This window comes from Alexandromys fortis, unplaced genomic scaffold (assembly GCF_014885135.2).
Source record: "Alexandromys fortis isolate MF-2015 unplaced genomic scaffold, M_Fortis_MF-2015_v1.1 scaffold_0, whole genome shotgun sequence".
Classification (NCBI taxonomy): domain Eukaryota; kingdom Metazoa; phylum Chordata; class Mammalia; order Rodentia; family Cricetidae; genus Alexandromys; species Alexandromys fortis.
The window spans coordinates 25731790-25743125 of NW_026067949.1; the positions used below are offsets into that span (position 1 = coordinate 25731790).

An 11336-nucleotide genomic window follows, 5' to 3' on the forward strand; every position below is an offset into this window, starting at 1 on the left:
GATAAGATGTCAGCGAAGCTTAGCTAAGTGTTATATGTAGCACTGAGGTCGCTAGCTTCATGCCACAAGATGAATAAATTAAGATGGGCATTCTTTTGAAAGAAACTTTAAAAATAAAAGGAAAAATCCAAAGGCCAACACAAATGTAAAGAGAGTGGTGGATGTGTGGGAAATTTCACAATCCCCCCCCCCCTCCAGGTGAAGAACTACACAAAAATTTTGACTGCTGGGAGATAAAAAGTAAGTCTTCTGTGAGAATGTACTCCCAAGTGGTTATCCAATACTGGTGGTCAGCCCTAAATATATAAACATGTGAACAACCCTAAATGGATTCAGCGGGTATCAATTATAAACTTATGTGTTATGGTGGTTTGAACGAAAATGCCCCCATAGGTTCATATCATTCACTCATAGGTGAATGAGTAATCACCAGGAAGTAGAACTGTTTGAAAGGATTAGAAGAATTAGGAAGGTGGCTTTGTTGGAGTAGGTGTTGCTTGTTAATTATGTCACTGGGGTTGGTGTTTGAGGTTTGAAAAGCCTACACCAGGCTCAATGTCTCCCCCAACATACACTCTGTCTGCTTCCTATAAATCTGGATGCAATGTTCTCAGTTACCTCTCTACAGTCATCTCTGCTATACCTACTATCATGATATTTTCATACTAACACCCCCCCCACACACACACAAAGTAAGGCACAGGAAAAATTTGCATTAGAAATAAAACTGTTTCCACTCAATAAACAAACAAACAACAAATAAACAAACCTATGCGTCCAAAATTAAATATGAGTTGTCTGGTCTTTATGTCCCTTCACAGCAACATAACACTGACTAAGATAAACATACGTGCATGGCGTATGCTAGAACCTCTGACTATATGCTACATTGTTGGCTTGGAGTTTTGGGGGGAAACTTTTGACAGTGGGAGTAATGGTGTCTCTGACTCCTTTGTCTGCTTTTGGAACACTTTGCCTCTTACAACTGGGTTGCCTTGCCCAGCCTCGATATGAGGGTTTGTGCCTGGTCTTGTTGTATCATAATGTGCTATGTTCAGTTGATGTCCCTAGAATACTTGCTATTTTCTGGATACAGACAAAGGGTGGGGGTAGGTGAATCTGGAGGAGTGGGAAGGTGGGGAGAACTCAGAGGGATGGAGGGGAGAGCTGCAGTCAGAATGTATTGTATGAGAGAATAAATATAGAAAATTTAAATTATTAAATTAATTTAACAAAATAAAGAGCAGTTGTAAAATAATAACAGATACCCCATCAATATGAATTATTTAATACTACAATGTCTAATCAAACAAGTATCAATAGTACAAATTGGAAAAATGATAATCTTCCTGGAATGACAAAGTCACTTGGTTAAGTTTCAGTACCATATATTAGTAAACCAAAGATTTAAGGATAGACCTGTGCCTCCTTCCTGAAGTCCCAGAACTTGGGAAGTGGAGACAGAAGAGGCGGGAGTTCAAGGGCGTCCTGAGGCACATAGCAAGTTTGAGACCAGTCGGAGCTAAATGAGAACCTATCTAATACTAGGAAAAAATAAACTAGAAAAGTAAATAGAATACTCCCTCCAGGTTAGGATGTTCATGCAGATAATACATTAATTCTGGGGAGTCACTGCAGGGACAGACATCATCATGGAAGCAGAAAAATTGTCATTATTTCTTTAGGCACAAACAATTTAACAACTGAACTATGTTTCTGCTCCGTAGGACTGTTTTATAAAATTCCTGTCACCAAGCATTCAAGATGTCATGTGGCTTTGAAATATATCCGAGAGAAATTTTCCAGGTAAGTTGTCATAAGCACGCTATTCTAAAAACACCTACAACCTTGTTTACATGTTTCACAGTGTCAGAATTAATTGAATAACTATAACTATACCTGACTTGTTACTTTTAATGGAAGTACTTTTCAAGATAAGTCTCCTGATTGGAAATTTGTCTCAGGAAAATTCAGGCTCTTTCATTACATCCTTATTTATATTAGCTCTCATTTCACATATCACACAGCACATAATTTAGATAGATAGACAGATAGATGATAGATAGATATAGATAAGTGTATAGACACAGGGGGTGATAGATAGATAGATAGATAGATCGATCGATAGATAGATAGATAGATAGATAGATAGATAGATAGATAGATAGATGATAGAGAGAGAGATAGAGAGATAGAAAATAGATGATAGATATGTAGATCACGCATGTTGCTTACAAAATGAATACAGATTAAAGAAGGCACAACAGAGTTCAAGGGTTTTCAAAAGTGAGCTGATAGAAATTCGAGCACAGTCTGTGTTGATAAGATATGAGCCCAGAATACACTACCTGAAACAATTCACTGTTATGGACAACAGGCCACTAGAAAGTCAAGATTACAGCTATGGATTTCAGCTGTGGCGAGGAGATCTAGCTGGACTGGAGCATGAAACAAAATATCCAGGCCTATGTGGCAAGGAGAGCAGGTGGACAGGTAGATGTCAGTTATTAATAATGTGAGAACAAGCCACACTGAGCTGAAGACCCTGGGTGAGTTTTTTAATCAGTACCCTTGACAAAAACACTGGAAATAAGTTACAGTATAATGGTATCATAGGTCCACATATATAGCATGTTTTGGAGCCCAGGTGAAGGACTTTAAAAGGGCCATGTATCCCTACAATCTCAGTTTATGCTGATAAATTAAGAGGGTAGTCCCGTTCCTACTCTCGGGAATGTATGGTCCTGTTTACTTTTCTATCCAGGAATATAACCATCCTTCATCCTCAAAGTGGAACCAAAACGTGCTTGAAAAATGCTTTCCTAAGGCCAAATATAGCTCGAAGAACAACTATTTTAAACAATATGCAGTAACATCAGAGCATAGCTTGCTTCAGTAAAAATAATGACTTAAAAGTGAAATATTTATCATTAGCAATATGACTTGATTAAGGCCCAATATTGGAGCAAATTACCTGGAAACATAAAGATATGAAACCTTAGCAATAGCTCAAGGGAAATGTATTTGCCTCCTTAGCAATTTCCCACTATGGTATGATCACATGACTTCTCTAATTCACCTTCTCAGGGCATGTGAAGAGTTAGGTACGAACATGTGCTCAAGGAAAAAATCAGTTGTGTGGTTTCAGGTTATATCCTATGCACAGTAATTCAATAATTTTTTGAAATATGGAAAGGATTGAAAGTACAGTGAAGAAAATGATTTGACAGGTGAATCTTTCAAAGACTTACATAGGTGGAAAAAACACTGCTGGACTAACTAACTGGAAAACTTTTTTTTAAATAACATATTTTAAGCTGAATTTTTAGCATTCACTGAGAGTGTTTAACAAAATATTGGGCTTATAATTGAAAAGCATTCCTTCATACACCTCCACCATATGGGAAGAAAACGAGTATATAAGAGAAAGATTTGTGGCATTTTTGAACAATAAGACACATTTTAAATATGATAAAATAAACTCGATTTTTTTTTACTAATTTTTAACAACTATGCATTTAAAGAGAATTGAGGGTATAGATACTAGAAAGAGGAGGCTTAGGTCATTAAATCTCTAATTTAAACAGAGGGTCACATTTCCTGATGTTATCCCATTTATACTATTTGCCAAATTTAGCAAGGTTGTTTCAAGATAAAATACAATGTGGAAATTTGTATCTAGCGAACTGATTGCTCATTGTGATATGACCACCTTCAAAATGCAAAAGTTGGGTTAGTGACATAGCTAAGTAGGTTGAGAAATTTGCCATTACCACATTTTCCTCTGAACTTCAGACCTGTTCTGTGAGAATCACTCACTCACACACTTGAAAAATCATATGTACATATATGAACATGCACACACAGACCCACAAAATAATGTAATAATAATTGTTAAAAGAAAATCTTCTGTTTTATCAAAAATCTGCCAATTATAGCTAAAGTGTTCTTACTGAGTATTGAGTCATATGAGTGAACTTTGAGCTCTGTTATTTCAGCATGAGGATTTTTCAAGTCACAAAAGAATTTTAAAATAATTACTATTGTCCTAGGATTTTAGAATCCCAAATAAATTATTTAAACACACTAAAAGCAATGTATTTTCAAAAGCAAAATGAAACCATACAAAAAAATCCCATTTCAACTATAAGAAAAGATAACACAGAAAAAAATACATGCATATGTTTGTGGTTATTTCTCTAAATTTCTAATAGAATATAAAATAGAAAAGGAAAACATAAACATTCACAAAGTGAACACTAGTTGGAAATACTTATGTCTTGTTCTGCTAGTTCACACCAGTACCATTTACCTATCTATCTCCTTTCTTTATATAGTAGTAATTGCTTATTCAACCCTTGATAAAAGAGAGAGCAGAAAATCATTGGTTCATGTGGTATTAGACACAGGGCCTCAGTTGTCCAGTGTATGAGTCCTGTGTAAGTGGGTTTGACACATAAATTCATAGACACTCTTGAAGCCAGAATTAAGCTTCTTCCTTTCCTAAGAGTCCTAGGACCTAACAGTCAAACACTGTGCTTTTGTTATCTGAAGTAACAACACCTGGTTCTACAGTTGAGCTTGGGGGTAAGTGGAAATAGGAAACAGGAGGCATCCTGAATTAAGGGAGTGAGCCCAGTGTATGCTCAAGTCTTCAAGATGAAAAGAAAAGAATGAATCAGGAATAACACAGTAGGATCTACCACAGTGTTTGCTTTAAATTACTGAGGAAAAGATCACCTGCCAAAGAATGTCATGGCCCTTGAAAGATGGATATGAGTCTCAGTTAGCAGGCAGCAAAAGAACACAGAATTTGTTCCACAAGAATATGCAGATTTATCTTGCCAACAGCCTTATAGAATCGATGTGCATAGCCAGGAAGAAATATAGCCATGGATATACCCAGACTTCAACTCTGGGGTTCTTAGTGGTCTACAGTTCAGAGCAGGGAGAATAAAGCCATGAATCTCTGTGGGCTCCTTTGTGCTTCTGTTCTGCTGGCTCTCTTTACTCTGTACAAATCAGAGCCCAGTCATAAAATGACATCTCTCACATTCAGGGTGGGTCATCCTACTTTGAATAACTCATGCAAAACAATTTCTCAAAGTCATGTTTCTAAGCCACTCTAAACTGGAAAATTTCTTATTAAGACTCTCTTTCCATGTTATTTTAGGTTAGGTCAAGTTGACAGTTAAAAATAAACTATATAGGTGTACATTATATGAAACCATTAAACAGTATATGTGTAAGATATAGATATATAAGATAACAATCTATAAGATAGAGTTTTAGCATTTATAAAATGAATGAAATCCAAACTCTGCTTCATGAAATTAGATATACCATCATTAATCATTTAGGGACTTAAATACTAAAAAATTAAAACAAAAGCCCAAAATATATTTTATTATAAGTTAATAAATATGTTAATAACAATACTAACATAATTATAGTCACTTACATCAGTGTTACTCTGAGAATTAACTGATCACAGTACCACAATTTTGCCTTCCCTTTAGTATACCCAAGTGCCAATTATTGAAATAAATTACTGTTTTGTTGTTTTGTTTTTATTCCAGTGAAGTCACAAGAGAACATTCAGTAACACAGAAATTCACTTGATCTGTTCCAGATGCATTCGTTATACACTGCCTCCCTCTTCTCTTTTGATTGGGTGAAAAGGTGAAGCTGTCTCCAAGATTCTGAAATAGTGACCAAGCGATTGATTCAGAATGTATCTACACTAACTTCCAAAGATTCCCTCTAAATTGAAACCTGAATTGAAATATGGATACTAGATATTAAACCTAGGACTTTGCACAAGCTAGACAAGCAACACTACGGCAATACACCCCCAGCTCTCCTTTAACTTTTTACCTTACTGTGACCAGGTCTTATTAGATTGCCCGGGTCTGCCCTCAACTCATTATTTAACACAGGCTGGACCAGAATTTACAATCTTTATTTCTCATGAATGCACACACCAATACATAAACATGTGGAGGCCAGAACTTGAAGCTGAGTATTTTCCAATATTTTTAATTAATTTATTTACTTTTAAAAGCAATCTTTTTCTCATTTTACATACCAAACCCATTTCCCAATCCTTCCCCTCCTCCCATTCCCTTCACTTTCCCCTCCATTCCATCCCCATCCTCAGGGAGAGTAAAAGAAAAATTTTTGAGACAGGACTTTTCCTGGAAGTCACTGATTGGTGAGGATAAAAGGCCAGTGAACTCTAGTTTCCTCTGTCTTTTGTCTTATTGCCCAGTGCTGGGAATTGTCCAGCTTTCCCAGGCCTTTCATTTGTGTGCTTGTCAGGATTCAGAGCTCAAGCTTGCATAGCAAACACTTTCTTCACAGAGCCATCTCCTCAGTCCTCCAAAATAGGATGGTTGTAGTAAGGAATTAATATACATCTGCAAAAGAATGAATTTCTTTGGGCAAATTTAGAAATGCTGTTATAATCTTTGAAGTTTCTAGGAAGAGGATGGGGCCCTGTAACAATGATTCCATCTGGCTGTTATGGCGTCATGATGTTAATAGCGCTACTTTAAGATCAGTTTTGGGTACAAGCTGCTCAAAATGATTCCAACTTGGTTAGCTGAAATAGTGTACCTTCTTACAATATTCTGACCAGAATTTATAAAGACTTCAGAAAAACCCTATCAACTACTCAGAGACAATAATCTTGAAACTTGACCATCATTTTAATTTTACAGGATCCCACAGGGGGAAAAAAAACACATCACTCCAATGACAACTTGAAGTAATTCTAAAAGATGATGTCCCCTCTCCCAGTGAAGTTTGTCCTCAGGGTTTGGTACATCAATTAGGGATTGATTATAATTGGTATAGGGTTGGGGTTTGGTGTGTAAATTTTGTAGGCTCAGGGATCTCCTTTAGAAAAAAAAGAAAGAAAAAGAAAAAAGAATATAAAGATGCTAAGATAGAAAGAGATTATTGAATCTACTTTTTAAAAGCAACTATTAGTTTTAAATGTTTTACATTAGATTTACTTTGTATATTGTATGCAAATTTTGTATAGTGACACAAATTTGAGATTAATTTTGTTAAAACATATTGATATATATTTCTAATCTTGTCCAAGTTATTATACATATACAGCTGATTTAACAATGTAATGTGAATTTCTAGTCCTTGAAAATTATTATTGACTCATCAAGATAGAATAGATATGAAATATTCTCTTTGAATTTGCCAAATGCAAATGGACTAGACATTGTTGATTTATTTATTGCCTGTATATATTATGTATAGTTATTGCACTTACTGTATATAGTTTTTTTATATTCGTTATAGCCTTCTTTTCTATTTTAGACAAAAAGGGGGAATGTAGTGGCATTTCAGTAGTATTTTAATGAATAAAGACTGCCCTAAGATCTAAATATAAAACAGTCCCACTGGTCAGCCTTTCAAACCAGGTTATGGTAACATCCACCTTTAATCCCAGTAGCCACACTAGCTGTCATAGAAATCGGGTGGTGCATGCCTTTAATCTCAGCTCTAGAGAGGAATGTAAGATGGGGGAAGGGGATGCAGTCTCATTCTGAGATTCCTTGAGGCAGACTTGCCATTTTGGACTGAGGTTGAGGTAAGAGCCAGAGGCTGTCTGTTTTGCTTTTAGTATCTTCAGGTTGAACCCCAACTTCTGACTCTAAGTTTTTATGAATCATGCTTCAGATCAAGAAAGATAGAAAAGCAGAGAATACCCAGGACAGATGGCTTGTGTCCTTAGGAACCTTCCAACCCCCACTCTTAGTGTTTAATCCATGATGTAATCTGTTATTTTTCCTACCAGCTCCATATGCTTTAGTTACTCTTCTGCTTTGATAACTGAACGTATGTACTTCATATTACTTCTGTGCCAAACAATGATCAAGTAAATTGACTTTGCCACATATAATTTTTATGCTATCCAATATTTAAATTAGTTTTACATGTAATTTCATATTATATGAAAAAGTACAATCAGATCAATATCAACACAAAGTGCCACATGTTTCCCCTGAAACCATTAAGGAAATAATTAAATCAATACTTTTATATAAAAATATTATTATTATCCCTATAGGGCATAATCTTGCCTTTTACTTGACACAAGTCAGAAAGTTACCTTCATGATAAATACTAATATTAATATCACAGTTGGAGAACTGTTCTCTGAATACACACAGCAGGTACATAAATTATTGCCCAATTTTGTTTGGAAATACACTATTTTCTTCTAATGAGAATGTCCAATTTCAGATAACACAAGATTATGTTAAGACCATAATTAAAATAATTGTTTTACACACAAAAAAAAGCTTACAACTTTGCACGGTGTGGTGTGGGTCAACTGTGCAAACCACTAAAGAAAATAGCACTGCTAATTGGGCTAAATATAACACAAGTAGAACATTTTTCAAGTACTTATGCCTCACATTTAATACAGTTTTAAACAGCTATAACAATGCAGGTGGCACATGTAGTATCATTTTGCCACTCTCATCTGACTATATTTAATGCAACTGTACACCAGCAAAAGATTGTATTGACTCTGCTAACTTCAACTAGGAAAGAAAATTGACACAAACTTCATTAGAAATTGAACTATCCAGAATCCCAAAGACTGATCAATATGACGTGTGTATGTGTGTGTGTGTATGTATGTCTTTAATTTTACTTCTGTAATGAATTACATCCATTCTAACGAATAGCTATACATGTTATTTACAAACCAAAACTAACCAAAAGTTCTTCAAATGAAAACTGAATCTATTACTTCAGATGGAAAATACTAGTTATTCCCTTAAAGCCTGGATATTAATACATTCTTAGCCTTCCATCTTGAGAGACTAGTGTCTCCTCCTTCTACATGTTGCCTACAGACATTGGTGTTCATATTAAAGGACAAAATGACATTTCAGAGGCCAAATAAACACACACACAAAAACAAGCTGTGCTTACTCATCTTGACATAGTGTTCTAACTACGTAGTTTGGAGTTCTGAGTTCTGCCTCCTTACAGAAACTCTTCCCTCTGCTGGCACAGGCCTCTTTCTACCTTTGATCCACCCTTGTCTCTGATTTTGTTTTTCTCCTCTGTTTTTCCAAATGAATATTTTATAGAAGCTCTTTAAATGAAGCATTAAAATGTGTGTTTCTAGCTGAGAATATGGAAAAGTAAGAACTGCAGAAGTCTGTCTTTTCTCATCTCCGGTACTCCTCATAATCAAGTAACAGCCCCGGGCTGTCTTCCCATCCTGGTTTTCACAATTTAATGATCATGAAACAAATATTTTGGAAATGGAGTTAGGATAATGTTTATGGGGAACAATGTCAAAATTCAGAGGGGAAGATAGGGTAGAGAAATCCTTCCTAATGATAAGGGATCTGAAAATCCTCTAAGGAGGGAGTAGGGATAAGGAAAACAGGACTTCAGATGGAAGCAAGACAGACCACCATGAATATATGTCTAATTCAATAAGAAGCTTGAAATAATGAGATGCTCAGTATAAGGACGTCTTTCCCATGAAGAGACAAACAACAACAACAACAACAAAATAGACCTCAGTATTCTTAGAATGCTCTGTCAATTGGTAGGTAGAATCTAAGAATAAAGAATGTCCTGGATTGAAAAACTAATGTGGATCATGAAAGAAACCATAGCTTGACAAGGCATACTTTTTAACAATCCAGAATGGGTCTTTGGGAATGGAGATCTGAATGCATTGCCCTGGCTTCCATACTTGGAAGGCTTCCAGTCAAATAACTCAACTTCACTGGTGCTTGGTGGAGTCTATCCCACTTTTCCCCATACTAGTCAGTTCCAGATAGTCACCTGCCAGTCATCCAACTCTAAATATGTGCATTCCTGCTCAAAAAGTCCACAAATATTTAATGCCACTGCATATTGAAAAGTTATTGTTTATTAAGGAAACATAAAATTTTAACCCATTATCTGTTGCTCACCAAACCATGACCTAATGGTGTCTTCTATGTACACTATGTAGCTGCCAAAGGAGAGAGACCCAGAACCTCGCCAATAAGCCACAGTCTCATGGCGATACACAGATTAATAGTAATGGTTTAATTTAAGATATAAGAGCTAGCTAGACATATGTCCAAGATATTGGCCAAACAGTGTTGTAATTAATATAGTTTCTGTGTAATTATTTGGGTCTGGGTGGTCGGGAAGTGAATGAGCAGTCTCTGTTTAAAATAGAGTCATTACAAATAATGATCTCGAAGACTTTCAGCAATCAGGCTGTCCTCTGAGGAGTTGGTGAGATGAATGCAGACTGCTCCTTTATGCCTCAGTGTATGACCTCTTGCCTCAGAACCAAGTCTTACCATCTCTAACTAACTCAGACTGTTGGTGGCTTGTGATCTTATAATTACTAACTTGATAAATATAACTTTTCACACAACCATTAAGTGTCCCTTGGGATTATAGGTAATTTTAATCTGATTACACTCCCATATTATTTTAAATAGGATTCCACTAAGAATTTTGCATCATATTTATGAGTAAATTTCCATGTGGCAGAAACACTTATAAGATTATTACTTTTGCTTAAGTGAAGTATTTAGATAAATAGATTAAATTAATACTAAATAACTCATTGAAAATAATGTTGTCTGCCTATGAAGGGAATGAGCATAATTAATTGAGAAAAGCAGATTAATATATATCTCCATTAGATAATATCTGACTTCAATTACTAATTTGATCCAGCCTTCTATTATATATGATAAGGTATAGTTATTGAAGCTTATTAATAAGTGAACAAAGTTATTGAAAGAGAAAGAATATTAATTTAAGAAAATTCAGTAACCTATAGAAAATAATCAGTACATTTACAACAAAATCATTACCAGCTGAGTCATTTGCAATAAATATCTAAACAGAATATGAGAACACACACCAATGGGCACATTTTCAACTACCCATACATATTCATAATTTCTTTTCCCACTAGTTTCACAGATCATATTTACACAGTAAACATCGTTCTGCTTCCCTCTCTAATCTGCACTCTTTCACAATTTTCCAGACAATTTTTAGCTTAAGAGTATGTGCTTTCAACAAGAGATTTTGTTTGTTTACTTTGTGACTTTTTGTTCAACTTTATCCACTTAACCAAAAGTTTAAAAAGATTCTAATAACTCTAAAGTTTTGTTTTGAATTCAAGATGACCATTGTGAACTCTATGTTTTCACTTTTTGTTTTATAGAAAAACAAAAGCGAAAAAGATAACTAAACATTATAAAATGACTACAAAAGAATAAATAAATATTCCTGTAGGTTTATATTTTTATTTTTTATAT

General features: G+C 35.1%; 2 protein-coding genes across 3 annotated transcripts in view; one reads left to right on the top strand and one right to left on the bottom strand.

Annotated features, from left to right (window-relative positions):
• Positions 1-11336, top strand: part of Guf1 (GTP binding elongation factor GUF1) — a 1117012-nt gene that overhangs the window by 854542 nt on the left and 251134 nt on the right. The window lies entirely within an intron of this gene.
• Positions 1-11336, bottom strand: part of Kctd8 (potassium channel tetramerization domain containing 8) — a 202067-nt gene that overhangs the window by 101844 nt on the left and 88887 nt on the right. The window lies entirely within an intron of this gene.